This window comes from Hemitrygon akajei, chromosome 30, assembly GCF_048418815.1.
Source record: "Hemitrygon akajei chromosome 30, sHemAka1.3, whole genome shotgun sequence".
Taxonomy (NCBI): Eukaryota; Metazoa; Chordata; class Chondrichthyes; order Myliobatiformes; family Dasyatidae; genus Hemitrygon; species Hemitrygon akajei.
In genome coordinates, this window is record NC_133153.1 from 13,272,216 (window position 1) to 13,288,399 (window position 16,184).

The window sequence follows — 16,184 nt, forward strand, 5'->3', positions numbered from 1 at the left end:
TATACAATTAATTGTAAATTATTTATTTTTCAAATGCTTACTTCTTAAATTTCTGTGCACAACTTTCTTAAACTTGAGTAGGAAGTAACGAACAATTAAGATGCATGAGTAACAGATGTCATTGGTTCTTAATAGTCATTCACTTGAAAAATTTCTTTCATACATGTACGCAGTGATTTTACCACTAATAATATGGCAGACAGAAAAAAAACACTAGATGAAATGCTGATCATTCAGTTAAAATCAACACTGGCAAGAAAAAAACCCACTTCAAAACAATATGAATAGGTGGGATCCATAATATATTTTGTTTCGATTCTCATGAACAAGGAATCAACAAAATAGGAATAACATTAAACTATTAAGTTCTGTGTCTGCTCCATTATTCTGTATTTAACATTCTTACTCAATACCATATTCCTTTTCCTTTTCTCTTTGATACATCTCTGTGTGAATAAATCCAGCCATCCTCTGATTAAATAGCTACACAGACTTGGCCCCATAATTTTCTGCGGTAGAAAATCCCACAGGTTCACCACCTTATTGGATATACGAACAGAAAAATCGATTGCATGAAGTGAAAGTGCTTGCATGCCCCTGTCTCCACATCTGCACTCCTCCGTCACCCTCTCCTCCCAGCAGGAAACAGATTTACAAAACATGATCCATTAAACCACTTCCAACCATTCGATGCAGCACAGGACCCAGCGATCATCCATCTCAAGCCACACTAACATTCAGGAGAGATTAAGCAAAAACCTGCGAGCAATTTTATTGCCTGTGGGTGATTGAACAAACTTCAAGCAACAACACTGTCTATGCACAAAACAGACACATCTATGTGCAGGGTGAATGTCTTTTTGTCTATGGAACTTCTAGTTTCCTTTTGAACAACAATGGTGACACCATTTTCCAAACCTCTCTCTCTCTCTCTCACTACAGGAAAGATGTTACTGCCTGACTACCAAAAGGGTAGTTCTGCATCAATGAAAAGATATAGAGAGATATACCATGAGTCCATCTGTCTCACAACAGCAGTCGGCAAATTATTGGGAAAAAGATTTCGAGAGACAGTTTAATCAAGAATAGTTGATGAAGATTTGTCAAAGTAGTAGAACAGCATGGAATGATGTTGAGCTACAACCAGATGTCATTATGTTTGTGGGTACATCTTTAGAAAGTGTTCTTAGAAAGTATTCTGAAGATGCTGTCAAGGATGGAGAAGTTCAGCTGTGAGGAAAGATGAGCTGAGCTGTAGCTGTGGCATTTATTTCCTTGCAACCAAGGTAGTTGAGTGGAGATGCAGTTAACATGTATAAAATTATGAGACATATTGATAGCATGAATCTCTTTCCCTTCAAGGAGTGTGTCAATAACAGGAATATATTGAACTGAGGTAATAGCAAGAAAGTTTGGAGGAGAGTTCACGTAAAATGTTTTCATCCATGAAACACTACCTGTTTGGAACTCACTGTTTGAAAGAACAATTGAGGCAATTAAGATTTCATGACTATTACTTCTTTTGCGATATTATGTTCAGCAGTTTTCAAAAGTTAAGTACAGCTTTGGAGAAACCAATCCTGGAATAACCTGGTACAAAAACAATAGATACGTGTAGGCAATAGTTAAGCAACTGAACTAGGTGAAGAATGCAAATTCAAATTATATCATAGCAGTTTAAGAAACTGAATTTTGCTTGTGAAGTATTGATATAAAATGCTAGTATAACTAAGTCAGTGTAGCTGTTAGATTGCAGGAAAAACGCAACTTTTATGGTAGGAAACTTGCCACTACCAAGTCAGATGATGAGTGAAGTGTAGAAAATAACATACAGTGACCCAGTCTGTTGAGACTATAGAACAAAATAATGATAGAGCTAGCAAGGAAGGTCACAAGATAGCAAGAAACAAAAAAAATACAAAAAAAAAGGAATGGCACAACTGTTACCAGTGGCTGCCATCTGAAATATTGAGGTTAGGAACTCGTTGCTGAATTCATAAAATTGTCAAGTGCCCAATCAATAGATGAGGTCTTATTGTTTTTATATTAACTGCTCTTTTATGAAATATTATTAATATTTTCTGGTCCTGATGGAAGATCATTAATCTGAAACATCAATTCTGTTTTTTTTTTAAACCATGGATATTGTCTAACCTGTTGAAAGTTTCCACCATTTTCTGATTTTATTTCAGTTACTAGTGAAGAGTGGTATGATGGATCACTTTCCATAAATACATGAATATGGGTCACATGGGATCTAGGGCAAGCTACCCAATTAGATACAAAATTGGGTTGATGGTAGAGACAGAAGATGGAGGCAGAGGAACACACATAGAATGCTGCAGAGTCACAGCAGGTCAGGCAGCAGCAATGGAGGGAAATAAACAGTTGACGTTTTGGGTCTATGTTTCAAACTGGAAGCCTGCACCAGCAGTGTGCCACTGATGTTTGTCATTTATATAAACAATATGGAAGAGAATGCAGGTAGCATGATTAGTAAATTTGTGGATGACACTAAAATTGGTGAAATAGAGGACAGTGAAGGTTATCCCACTTAGTGGGCTGAGGAATGGTAAAGTAACTCACAAAATACTAGAGGCACTCAACAGTTAGGCAGCATTTATGGAGTGTAATGGACGTTTGATGTTTTAGGTTGAGGTCCTTCTTCCGGACTGAAAGATAGAGGGGAGATAGCAAGTATAAAGAGGTGAGGGAAAGAGGGGAGCAGGAACTGGCAAGGAATAATTGGATCCAGGAGATGGGGAGATGGAGGAGGGAGGAGTGGAAATAGCAACAGTGGGAGGTGATAGGTGGAAGTGACAATGGGCTATAGGTGATGGAATCTGATAGAGAAAGGTGAAGCATGGAATAAATGGAGAGGGGTGGTGAATACAGACATGAATAGTGTGGGAAAGGAAACCAGTGGGAGGAGTGTGTGGACAATGGACAGACGGATCTTAATTCAGATGAAGTAGAGGTGTTTACTCCAAAATTCCAAAAGACAAATTGTTAGGGATAATGAGTGTGGGCATTCTATGTTGGCACTGGAAGTGTGGCGACACTTGTGGGTAGCCAAGCACAATCCTTGCTGATTTGATGCAAAATGACACATTTCACTGTATGTTCTGATGTACATGTTTAATGCCCCCTGCTGCCTGTAATGAATGTTACAGGAAGCAGAGGGCTTGAATTATAAGAGGCTGGATAGACTACAGCTTTTTCCCCCCTGGAGTGTAGGAGGCTAAGGGGTTACACATATTTATAAATCATGAGGGTTAGATCATAGATATAGAAAGTAGTCAGTCTTTTTCTCTGGGTAGGGAAGAACAAACCTAGAGGCCAGAGATTTAAAGTGAGAGGGGAATGATTTAAAAGGCAATTTAGGAGTAACCTTTTTCCCCCACACAGATGATGGTGCACATGTGAAATGATCTGCCAGAGGAAATGGTAGAGGTGAGTACAATTATAACACTTAAGAGACATATGGACCGAGGAAAGGTTCAGAGGGATATGGGCCAAACACAAGCAAATGGGATTAGCACAGTTAGGAAACCTGGTTGGCATGGAGGATTTGGACTTACTTTCCATGTTAGATATCTCTGACACTTTGAGATGACTTATTTGTAATAAGGGACATCAAATGATGATTTAGATATTGTCATTATGGAATGAGGGCATAAACTCAAAAATATTTAAAATTCAAATTAAAATTCAAATAGACCTTTATAGAATGAGAAAAACATTTTGTCAATGATACAAATGCTCCTTCATCTCCATCACCTTAAAGAAACATCTCAGCTTAGCAACACAAGTAAATTATTCTAAAACAAAGTCAATTAAATCCAGTAAACAATATAGTTTCATCAATGACATGACATCTCTTTTCATTTCTAGACTAAACCACATTACAATAACTTTTCCAGCAACCAAATGTAATCTTGAGAATATCATTATAAGGCAATTCTGTTGTATACTAATAAACTTTACGTGACATCAACCAAATGAATTGTCCAATTTTAGCTATACTGAAACAAAGCCATGACCAACAACTAAAAGATAAAGTCATTTTGCAGTGAACCAATTTATTCATAGCATCCTAAGAAACAAGAACAGTCTTAAACAGTTTGATCCTTCAAGCATGCTCTGTTACATATTAAGATCATGGCTGATTCACTTCTTTCCTGGCCTTACCCCATGATCCACTATCACCTTGCTGATTAATTAATATCTATCTCAGCTTTGAATATTTTCAAGGATTCAGCCTCCTCTGCTTCCTGTGGCAAGAAACTGCAAAGACTCACAAACCATTGAGAGGATATTTCTTTCTCAGCTCAGCCTTAAGGCAAGCTCCTTAACAATCCTAAATGCTTCAACAGGATTGCCTTTTACTTGTCTAATCCTGAATTACAGATGCACTCTGTTGCATCTTTCCTCACAAGACTGTCCCTCCTTGCCCAAAACCATTTTGGTGAACATTTCTGAAAAGCGTCCAATGATAATGAATCATTCTTAACACAGCCAAATCAAAACTGTTTGTAGTTCTCAGGATGTGGTCACAGTAGAGCCATGTCCATTTGCAGCAACATGCCCCTGCTAAAAATAACTTCATTGATATGCTACATATTACAACATTTTTATAAATATGTCACAGTTAAATATTTAAAACACGTTCACATTAGGTAGAATATTAAGAATATAAATATCTTTAGTTTTATTTCTGCATTAACTTATTTTCAGGCAATTCTAAAATATTATAGCAACAACTCACTTTGCCAGCTTTGGCTCATTTATGTTTACTTGATTAACCATGCTTTTGTTTCTGGGTCATTCACTAGTAACAGCACATTGAAATTTCCTTGAACAAATGATTATCGTTCTTCTATCTCACCAAATAGACACTTCCTTTCTCACAGATCAGAAAAAAAGGAATCTTTAAATTTTGTGTCCTAATTCAATAAAGCTCCAGGAAATGAAAAGCACATTTATTACAGATTTATGTATGAAACAAAAGCTGCTAGTAAGTACTTGAGTGCTGTGAATTCCATCTTTTTGTTCTACTCACTAGTACACACACATACACAGAATTATCATAAACCATCACTTCAAATTGGGTATACACAGTTCTGACATTAGTTCTTGAAAAACAGATTACAACATTTGCAGAAATTCAGAGGTGAATAATTATCAATCTTCTTCAATACCTCATGCATTGAATAACCTAATACAAATGCATAAGTATTATTTCCTCAGCAGCAGGATAGATAACATGGGCCTGACCCATACTGAATAATGAGCTCCAGATTTAACCTCTGGATTGCCCAGAGTTAGTTCATCTCAAGAGAATGACAGCATGGTGTGCAGGAGAGAAACGGAAGTGAGGAGGTGTGATGGAACCAATTAGCCTTCTGGTTTTAATTTCTTTTCTGCAACTCTTGATAGGAAGCATTTTGTCAGTGGACACAGCAGAAAGGCAAATCAATCTTGGCTATGATCTCCATAACCTACCATCTATTCCAATATTCTGACACTACCATCATGAAGAATAGTCATTTCGGTTAATAATTAATTAGCTGCTGTACCAAGGATGCATGTCCACATATGGTATTCCCCAAGAAGAAAGTAAAAAAATTAAAAGCCTTTCTTCTTACTGCTGCAGTATGGAAAGCTGCTATCCATAACAAGGGCTGAAATTCAATTAGCATTAATCATTAATAATAATCATAACTTTATTTATAGAGCACTTTTCATACACACAATACATCTCAAGGTGCTTTATAATGGAATAAAAGTACAAACGTGAAAATAAAAATAAAAAAATAAAAATAAACATGAAAAGTCAATAAGATGTTAAAAGCAAGGTTAAATAATTCTTTTTGAGCTGGTGTTTAAAAGTGTCAACTGAGTCCACACCCCTTGTAACTTTAGGCATTGAATTCTACAGTTTAGGAGAGTAGTTCTGAAAAGCTGACCAGACAATTATTTTTTGACGGAGATTGTTTAAATTTAAGAGACCGGTGACAGAAGACCTGAGACCTTAAGCAGGATTATAATATGAAAATGATTATGTGACATACTCTGGTCCCAGCCCATTAAGAGCTTTAAAAAGAAGAGACTTTAAAATTAATTATAAAAGATACAGGAAGCCAATGCAGAGTAGCTAGTACAGGAGTGACATGTTCTCTCATCCTGATTTTGGTTAAAAGTCTGAAATGAGATGGTTTGTCAATAGATTACTTTTGAAGGCCAGTAAGAAGTGCATTGCAGTAATCTAATCTATTTGATATAAAGGCGTGAATTAGTTTTCCAGCATTATTTTTCCAGTTACAGAAATGAACGCACTGTACCTTAGCAATATTTATTAAGTGTGAAAATGCTGTTCTGGTCACTTACTTTATATGGGAATTAAAATTGAAATCTGAATCAAGGATAACACTCAGACCAGATACAGTACTTCTGATTTTACAAAGGAGCCAAGTTCCCAAGTTTATCAAGAAGATTGCCTCTTTCAGCTTTGGGACAACCAACAGTATTTCAGTTTTATCTTCATTTAGTTTTAGGAACTTATTGCTCATCCATTTGTTTATTGCAGCCATACCAGAAGTTGGAGAAGATAGGCTGTTATCATGAGGCTCAACTGAGACATAGAATTGTGTGTGATCTGCGTAACTGTGGAAATCAAGTTTAGGCTCTCTAAGGATGTCTCCTAAGGGGAGCAGGTATACGGAGAACAGCTGACCATTTAAAAAATAATTGAACATTTTAAGGTTACAAGAAAACTTATTAGAATAGTGTAGATATCAACTTTCAGCATTTGGATTTCTCTTTGTATGATATTTAAATGAAAAGAAAAACCTGCTGAAAATACCAAATGGCAAACTGAAAATTTAAAGCATCACAGTTTGAAGTGTGCTGAGGAACTAAAGACAAATGTGAAGCTGTACATTTTGTACAAAAAAAAACAGTAAAATGAAGAGAGAATTTTAAAGAATTTTAAGAACAGGATTTCAGAGATCTTGAAGGAGATGTTTAATGTTGAGCCTAAGTAAATAAAGCTGAATGTTGGAAAAAAACAACTTTGGTCACAAGTGGAGTACAACATAAAACCTAAGCACTCCTTGACCAGTGAGCATCAACGATAATAATTTATGGAATACGACATTATTCTTATGATAAGTACCAAAAAGTGGAACGAAAGGAAAACTTTCATGTACTTGGTATCTTGGAGAGAGCATGAAAATCATTTAAATTGAAATGGATATGTATTTAACTGGGGAAAAGAGAACAGAGGAAATAACTATTTAATGATGCTACAATCCTTAAAGAGCTGGCATCAGTCCAGGCTAAATATGCCAAATGGCCTCACTCTATGTTACAATATAGCATATGGTAAACATTGTGAACCCTGTCTTTGTAGAAAATTTCATTCTCATTTGGCTCTTCTTATACTCCCCAATGGAGCAATTCCAGCCAAGGCAGGCTTTATGACAAACAAACAAGGTATAGACACTAAACTAGGACGTCAAAACTGCAAAACCATTAAACCAATGCAAGTAATTTATCAACCTGATACACATAGCAATTTTTTCCTATTAAGCATAGTTTTTGAAGGTGTTTTTCTTAGTATAAAGAGCAAACATAATTTTCTTCAAATACAGCAATTAGAAAATAAATAGAGTGCCTTTGCAGAGTTGATTGGAGTTGACCATTGCCAGGACACAAGAGCAATCTCCTGTTTTTCAAATATTCTGGTAGTTAAATGTCCACCTGAGATGGCTGTGTAGTTTAGTATCAGCACTTCAACCAAATACTGATCACACTGAGTTGACAGTACAGAAACAGATCAAGAATAGTTTTGCCATAAACCTCAAGCTTACTTCACCTGAACATCTTCTTCTATACCTTTCTTCATTACTTACTTATTTGAATTCTCTTTACACATATCTATGCTCTTTGCCTTGCCTAGGCAGGTTCCTGATTTTAGTGATTGTCCAAGTTAAGGGTTATCACATGAATTTCAAACCAGATTTATTGGTAAATATATTTATATCCTCAATTTCAGACTTGCTCACACATAAAACATCTCCATACCTCCACCCACTCAAGCCTCTAGTTCTCTCACCTACCATTCTATTTTTTTAAAAAAAGCTCAAGACTATTTGATCATTGCTGATAGGTGCAAATCCTCTACACTGGTTATCATCGTAAATATTTTTAGCACTTCTTCAAAAACTTCTACATTCTTGTTGTACGATAGAAACTGGAAATATATGATCAACATGTGGTCCAACTAATATACATCCGTTTTTGAAACAAAATCAGAATATACTGAAAATAATCAGTTCAGGGAGCGGCATCACTGGCCTAAACTTTAATTCAGATTTTCCACTGAAAAGTAATGGCCTACCTGTTAGATGTTTCCAGCATTCTCTTTCTGCTTCAGATTTGATATTGCGGTATTTGCTTTTGAATTGTTTTACACGTGGCAGATGCCCAGTATGAGCTACCAGTAGTAGAGACAGAAATAGATGGTGGTATCTAAGAAACACATACAAATTGCTGGAAGAACTCAGCAGGCCAGGCAGCATCTATAGAAAAGAGTACGGTTGTTGAGACCCTTCATCAGCATTGAAAAATAGTTGAGTTGGAGTAAGAAAGTGGAGGGGAGAGGAGCAAGAACCACAAGTGAGAGAGGGAAATGGGAATGGGGAATGGTGAAGGGGGTGGCATTACTGGAAGTTTGAGAAATCAATATTCATGTCATCAGGTTGGAGATCACCCAGACAGAATATAAGGTGTGCTCCTCTAACCTGAGTGTGGCCTCATCATGACAGTAGAGGAGGCAATGGACTGACATGTTGAAATGGGAACAGGAAATGGAATTAAAATGGGTGGCCAATGGAAGATTCTGCTTTTTCAGGCAGACGGAGCATAGGTACTCAGCAAAGTGGTCTCCCAATCTGCATCAGATATCACCGTTTTACAAGAGGCCATGATGGAAGCACAGGATACAGTAGGTGGCCCCAACAGATTCACAAGTGAAGTGTCACCTCGCCTGCAAGGACTGTTTGGGACCCTGAATGGTAGTGAGGGAGGAGGTGTAGCAGCAGGCATAGCACTTTCTCCATTTGCAAGGTTAAGTGCCAGGAGGGAGAACAATGGGGAGAGACAAATGGACAAGGGAGTCACATAGGGAGTGATCACTGAGGAAAGTAGTAAGTGGGGAGAAGATGTGTTTGGCACTGGGATCCCACTGGAGATGGCAGAATTATGGAGAATTATGTGCTAGATGTGGAGACCGGAGAGCTGATAGGTGAGGACAAGAGGAACCATATCCCTGGTAGGGTGGCGGGAGGATGAGGTGAGGGCAGATGTGCGCGAAATGGAAGAGATTCGGTTGAGGGCAGCGTTAATGGTGGAGGAGGGGAAGCCCCTTTCTTTGAAGGAGGAGGACATCTTCTTAGCTCTAGAATGAAAAGGTTCGTCCTGAGAGCAGATGTGACAGCTACTGAGGAATTGAGAGAAGGGTATGGCGTTTCTACAAGTAACAGGGTGGGAAGAGGCAGAGATCAGGTGGCTGCGTGAGTCAGTGGATTTATAATAGACGTCAGTAGATAAGCTGTCTCCAGAGAAAGAGTCATCAAGATTGAGAAAGGGGAGGGAGGTGTCGGAAAAGGACCAGATTAATTTGAGAGCAGGGTGGAAGCTGCAGGCAAAGTTGTTAGAAGTCGACAAGCTCTGCATGGGTGCAGGACACACCACCGATGCAGTTGTTGATGTAGCATAGTTAAAGTTGGGAAGTGATACCAGTGTAGGCTTGGAGCACAGACTGTTCCATGTAGCTGACAAACAGGCAGGATAGCTGGGACCCATGTGAGTGCCCATGGCTACCCGTTTTGTTTGAAGGAAGTGGGAGGAGCCAAAGGGAAAATGATTAAGAATGAGGACGTTCTGCCAGACGGAGGAGAGCAGCGGTGAAGGGGAACTAGTTCAGTTCAGTGTCCAGAAAGAAATGGAAAGCTTTGAGGCCTTCCTTTTGAAGCTTTCCAGTAATGCACCCCCAATCACATTTCCCTCTCTCACCTCATCTCCTTACCTGCCTATCACCTTCCTCTGGTGCTCCTCCCCCTTTTCTTTCTTCCATGGCCTTCTGTCCTTGCCTATCAGATTCCCCCTTCTCCAGCCCTGTATCTCTTTCACTAATCATCTGCCCAGCTCTTTACATCACCCTTCCCCCCTTTTGATTTCACCTATCACCTTGTGGTTCTTCTTCCCCTCCCGCACTTTCTTCATCTGACTCATCATTTTTTCCAGTCCTGATGAAGGGTCTCAGCCTGAAATGTCAACTGTACTCTTTTCCATAGACGCTGCCTGGCCTGCTGAGTTCCTCCAAGACTTTGTGTGTGGCTTGGATTTCCAGCATCTGCACATTTTCTCTTGTTTGTGATGGCGGCACATAAGAGGCTTTTAAACAGACACTCGAATATGGATCACATCCAGGCAAAAAGAGAATACGTTAAATTTGGCACTGTGTTCAGCATACACATCATGGGCCAAAGGGTCTGTTCTGTGCTCTGACCAATGTTCCTTGCATTTTGTACAAGTTCAATAACCCAAGTAGATTACATCAGAGGTTGATTGAGTTAAGCAGGCTAGCCACCAAAAGCATGGTAGTTTTTAAATCAGTATTATTGAAACAGATAGATTCCCATAAAAAATACACCAACGATTGTCATTTCAGTTCTCATAAGGTATTGAAAACACAAAACAAAATTCATCCTGTCAATTTAATTGAAAAATCAAGCTGGGAAGGAGAGGTACAATCTCCTCCCCAAGAACCTGGAAGATTTATGAGTCCCAGTAATAGTGTAGACAGCAATATGTAAGACATTTGAACTGTGAAACAAATAATAAGAGACAAACTTTATCAATGAATATTACTGAATTGCAGTAAAACTTGTAAGTTACAAGCTATTTGAAGAATGCGATCAGTTGTAAATGTCTTTATTTTCAAAAGGATTATTTTTATGAGCTATAAACCTTTTCAATTTAATGCAGAGTTCTGATTTCAAGCGGAAAAACGAGTACATCCTTGAGACACAAGCATGTAAGCATTCAATCTCAAAAAAGGCTTCTCAGCTGCTATGTTGCTGGCTTTATAAAAAGATTCCCATTTCATGAAAGCTGTTTCCCTGTAATAAACCTGGTGCCTCACACGAACCTACATATTTAGTAATATGGTTCTAAAAGGGTTCAGTGCATTATGATCATCCGTTGTTCAGAACATAACAGAATCGTCATTTCCAAGCCTTTCTTCTATATTTTATCATGGCATTCATTTGCAATTTTTTCAGCTATACTTTTTTTTAGGATTTTCTATTTATACAGTATGTGCAGCAGCTACTCAAACAAACCAACACCACATTGAAACTAAGCACGGGTGGGGGGAGTTAATCCTGTATGACTTGCTTTCCATTAAATCCAAAAACAAGGTTTCAAAGTTGAAGAAAATATTCAATCCTTTATTAAGAAACTAGCAAAACAATCTTGATGTGATAAAAACTAATGAAACTAAAACTTGCGATATAACAAAATAAACAGTCTCAGAGTATTAAAAGTACTTAAGGTTTCTTCAACATAATTAAGCACTTAGGCAACTTTAAGTGAAGTTAAACAGTCAACACAGAAGATATCATTCCCAGCTGTTTCGAACTCTGACTAAAGACAAAAGTAACTAAAACGCTTCGCTTCTACCATCCCCCACCCACGTGACTAACTACCACAGCAAACATAATAAATGTGCAATGCAAAATACAATGTGGATAGAAAACAGATAAACGGCTCCTACAGTACGTGTTATGGAAACCTGGAAAATAGTTGGAAGCATTTTCAGATTATACAGCCATAACCTATTCGTTAATAATTGATCCAGTTTGTAAGATTTTGTTTTGCCTTTAGCTCTAACCTCTCAGCCTGAGTTGTATGAGCAAAGAAATGTTACCAGATGATTCAGAACCAATGAATCTATCAAATAAAGTTTACAACTTACTATGTAGCATTATGGGACAGAGCTTTATTGTCAGATTAGTACAGAATAAGGTCTAAATTCCTAAATTGATCAGGACTCTGTAAAAGCCAGATCTTAGAATTGCGTTCATCTTAGGTCACCAAGACAATAGAAAATCATCCAAATTCTTTAGAATGTACAGGGAAGACTTAATTGTACTATTATCCTAATGTTGTAGAAATATGATTTTAAAAGTTTTTATTTTGAAAGGAAACGAAGGAGAAAGAACTTTATATGTTAAAAAATATATTAGATTAGAAAAAATAAAATAAACGCATTACAATAAATAAAAAATATTTTCAATTCTGACTTCAGAAAATAAATCATCCCAAGGCTGGTCCTGAATCATAGAATTTAAAAACATAAAAATAGTAGACCACACAGGTCAACGTACCTACTCCAGCAATCAAGATACCAAACCTGACATTTTACTTCAGCATTATTTATCTTCACCCCATAACCCCGATTCCACTCACATCCAAAAATCTATCATCTTGAAAGTCCACAGCCATCTTGGGTAGAGAATTCCAATCAATACCTTCCATATGAAGAAATTCATTCTCAGTCTTTGGTGACTGAATTCTTACTTAGATCTCTCGTTCTAGAAATTCCAGCCAGGGTAAGCATCAAGGGAAAGCCACCTAAACCCCAGCAAGCCCTTTAAGAGTTTTGTTATCTTCCCATAGCTATAATTTCTTCCAAACTCAAGAGTACAGGTTGAATTTGGTTAGCTTACCTTGATACAACAAATGTACCATCATTTTAATGAGTCTTCATTGCACCCTCTTTATTAGAAGTATTAAGTTTCCTTAAGTGGGGGACCAGATCTAGACGAGAGTATTCCACAGTATTCCTGATAGGGTCTCACCGGGTCTCATCATTGCAGCAAAGGATTCTTATCCTTGCACACAAATCTTCTTGAAATAAAGGCTTAATTGGCTTCATAATTGCTTGCTCCTCCTGATACAAATTACTGGTGCTCTTTGTGGATCGTTGGATCACCAGCACTGAACTATACAGCATCTCAGAGTAGTAGCAGCCTCTCAAACCAAAAATTACATGTTTATTCCTACTGTTTAGTTTTTCTTTATAAAGCAATCTTCAATTGACACCAGTCTACTCTCTGTTCCAGAAGATATGATTGTTTAATCCTCTTTTATCAAAGGCCTTCCGAGTCCAAATCATACCCAATGCGTCACCTTTAGCTGTTCTAATTATATCCTCAAAAAAATTCCAAAGGATCTGTCAAACATGTCTTCCTTTCAGAAATCCAAGATAATTCTGCTCAATGTTATTATTATTTTCCTGGCTTCATTAATAATAAATTCCAGCATCTTGGAAGCAAAAATTCTCCACTTATTCAGAATATAGTTAGAACAGTGCTGAGGCACTGCTGACTTTATACAAGGAATTCCTATCTTGTTTCATAAAAAAAAACAAGTGATTGCCTTGCAGACCAATAGTTTAAACCTGTAGAACAATACTTTATTAATGGAAGAGGACTGTCTAGCAATAATTTTGAGATTATGTCCTGTTTCTAGCACTATCAAATTATTTACTGTGTTTGTGATTAAGATAGCTATATAATTAGCTAAAGTTTTTGCAGAAGCCAACTAGGGCCATTATTCAAATTTGTGCCAAAATCTTCTATCTTTGTGAGATGTTACAATACATGAAAATAAAATGCTACACTGTCAGAGATGTTTCTTTCCACTTTAAGAGATTGAGCTGCGTGTCCTTGACTAATGTAACTAAGTGCAACAAGACCATCAAAGTTCAGCCTTGTGAATGGCTGCAAATGTGGGACATCCAGGGATACTCTCTCCAAGGTTCTATCAATTACTCTGTGGAAAACACACAAAATGCCGGTGGAACGCAGCAGGCCAGGCAGCATCTATAGGGAGAAGCACTGTCGACGTTTCGGGCCAAGACCCTTCGTCAGGACTAACTGAAAGGAAAGATAGTAATATTATGATCCCAGACCCCTCCTTCTTGAGAATCGCAAGATCGCTATTAATTCGGGTCTTGGACCCAGGAAATGAGAGAGAATCCTCAGCAAGACAAAGCAACGGATTTGGCCATTGTTTCTTGGAGACACCTTTGTGGATTGCGATCCTATACTACGTGCCAGCTCTCAGGGCAACGTGGACTGGGCTACGTGCACACCCTTGGGCAACGTGGGCTGGGGATTGCATCACCCCACCCTGATTGACATCTACAACCCTGCAAGTCAAGATAAAAGAGGGGCTGCAGGGGGCAGTCCCCTAGCGACGCACCAGAAGGAGACACCATCGCTCATCGCTCCCGTGATAACCGGAAGCTATTCGGAAGCCACTTGTGTTCCGTTTCCCCTGGCCTGGGGAGTGGGTGGCTGATAACAGCGAAAAGGACTTCGAACTAACAACGGGGAACCAACGTTCCCGATTCAACGGTTTGCGTCCTAAAAGACTGGGCAAGTTTCTTTTCTCACAAAACCTCTCTCTCTCTCTCTCTCTCCAACAAGTGAAACCCAGCGGTCCCCAAAAGGCTAAAGCCTGCATGAACTTGAGAGACTTTTATATTTCCATCGGACAATATTTTTACCCCTAGACAAAACGATAGAGCTACTTCTTATTGATGATTATTACTATACCCGCGCTTTAGATTGAGTATTGACGACGTATATTATCTGAATGTTTGTATTAACCTTACTTTTGTGCCCCTTTATAAATAAAAACTTTTAAAAATAGTACCATCAGACTTCAACGGACCTCTCTATCTTTGCTGGTAAGTGACCCAGTTACGGGGTTCATAACAGTAAGAGATTTGAAAGTAGGAGGGAGAGAGGAAAATGTGAAATGATAGGAGAAGACCGGAGGGGGTGGGGTGAAGCTGAGAGCCGGAAAGGTGATTGGCAAAAGGGATGCTGAGCTGGAGAAGGGAAAGGATCATGGGACGGAAGGCCTAGGGAGAAAGAAAGAGTGAGGGGAGCACCAGAGGGAGATGGAGAACAGGCAGAGTGACGGGCAGGAAGAGAGAAAAAAAAAGGAGGGGGGAAAAACTAAATATATCAGGGTTGGGGTAAGAAGGGGAGGAGGGGCATTAACAGAAGTTAGAGAAGTCAATGTTCATGCCATCAGGTTGGAGGCTACTCTGCTGGCATATAAGGTGTTGTTCCTCCAACCTGAGTGCGAATTCATCTTGACAGTAGAGGAGGCCATGGATAGACATATTAGAATGGGAATAGGACGTGGAATTAAAATGTGTGGCCACTGGGAGATCCTGCTTTCTCTGGCGGACAGAGCGTAGGTGTTCAGCAAAACGGTTTCCCAGTCTGCGTCGGGTCTCACCAATACATAAAAGGCCACACCGGGAACACCGGACGCAGTATACCACACCAGCCAACTCACAGGTGAAGTGTCGCCTCACTTGGAAGGACTGTCTGGGGCCCTGAATGGTGGTGAGGGAGGAAGTGTAAGGGCAGGTGTAGCACTTGTTCCGCTTACAAGGATAAGTGCCAGGAGGGAGATTGGTGGGAAGGGATGGGGGGATAAATGGACAAGGGAGTCGCGTAAGGAGCAATCCCTGCAAAAAGCAGAAAGAGGGGGAGAGGGAAAGATGTGTTTGGTAGTGGGATCCCGTTGGAGGTGGCGGAAGTTACGGAGAATTATACGTTGGACCTTCACTATCCCAAGTGGGGTGATGGGTGGATGGGGTGAGAGCAGCTGTGTGGGAAATGGGAGAGATGAGTTGAGAACAGAGTTGATGGTGGAAGATGGGAAGCCCCTTTGTTTTAAATCTCTTACTATCTTTCCTTTCAGTTAGCCCTGATGAAAGGTCTCAGCCCGAAATGTTGACAGTGCTTCTCCCTATAGATGCTGCCTGGCCTGCTGCGTTCCACCAGCATTTTGTGTGTATTGCTTGAATTTCCAGCATCTGCAGATTTCCTCGTGTTTACTCTGTGGAAAAGTTGCTTTTTGGATCCTCTGCCAGACCAAAATCAGCAAAGGATTCCAGACCTCATAGACTCCAATAGGGACTGTAGTGCTTCATATACAGATGCAAAGGAGAGGCGCAAATTACTGTTTAAAATTATATTTTGCTTATTGTTAACTATTAAGTTTCTTAGTTAACTGTATTT

The 16,184-nt window shown here is 39.0% G+C and overlaps 1 protein-coding gene across 2 annotated transcripts in view; it reads right to left on the minus strand.

Annotated features, from left to right (window-relative positions):
* Nucleotides 1–16,184, minus strand: part of efl1 (elongation factor like GTPase 1) — a 280,941-nt gene that overhangs the window by 119,576 nt on the left and 145,181 nt on the right. The window lies entirely within an intron of this gene.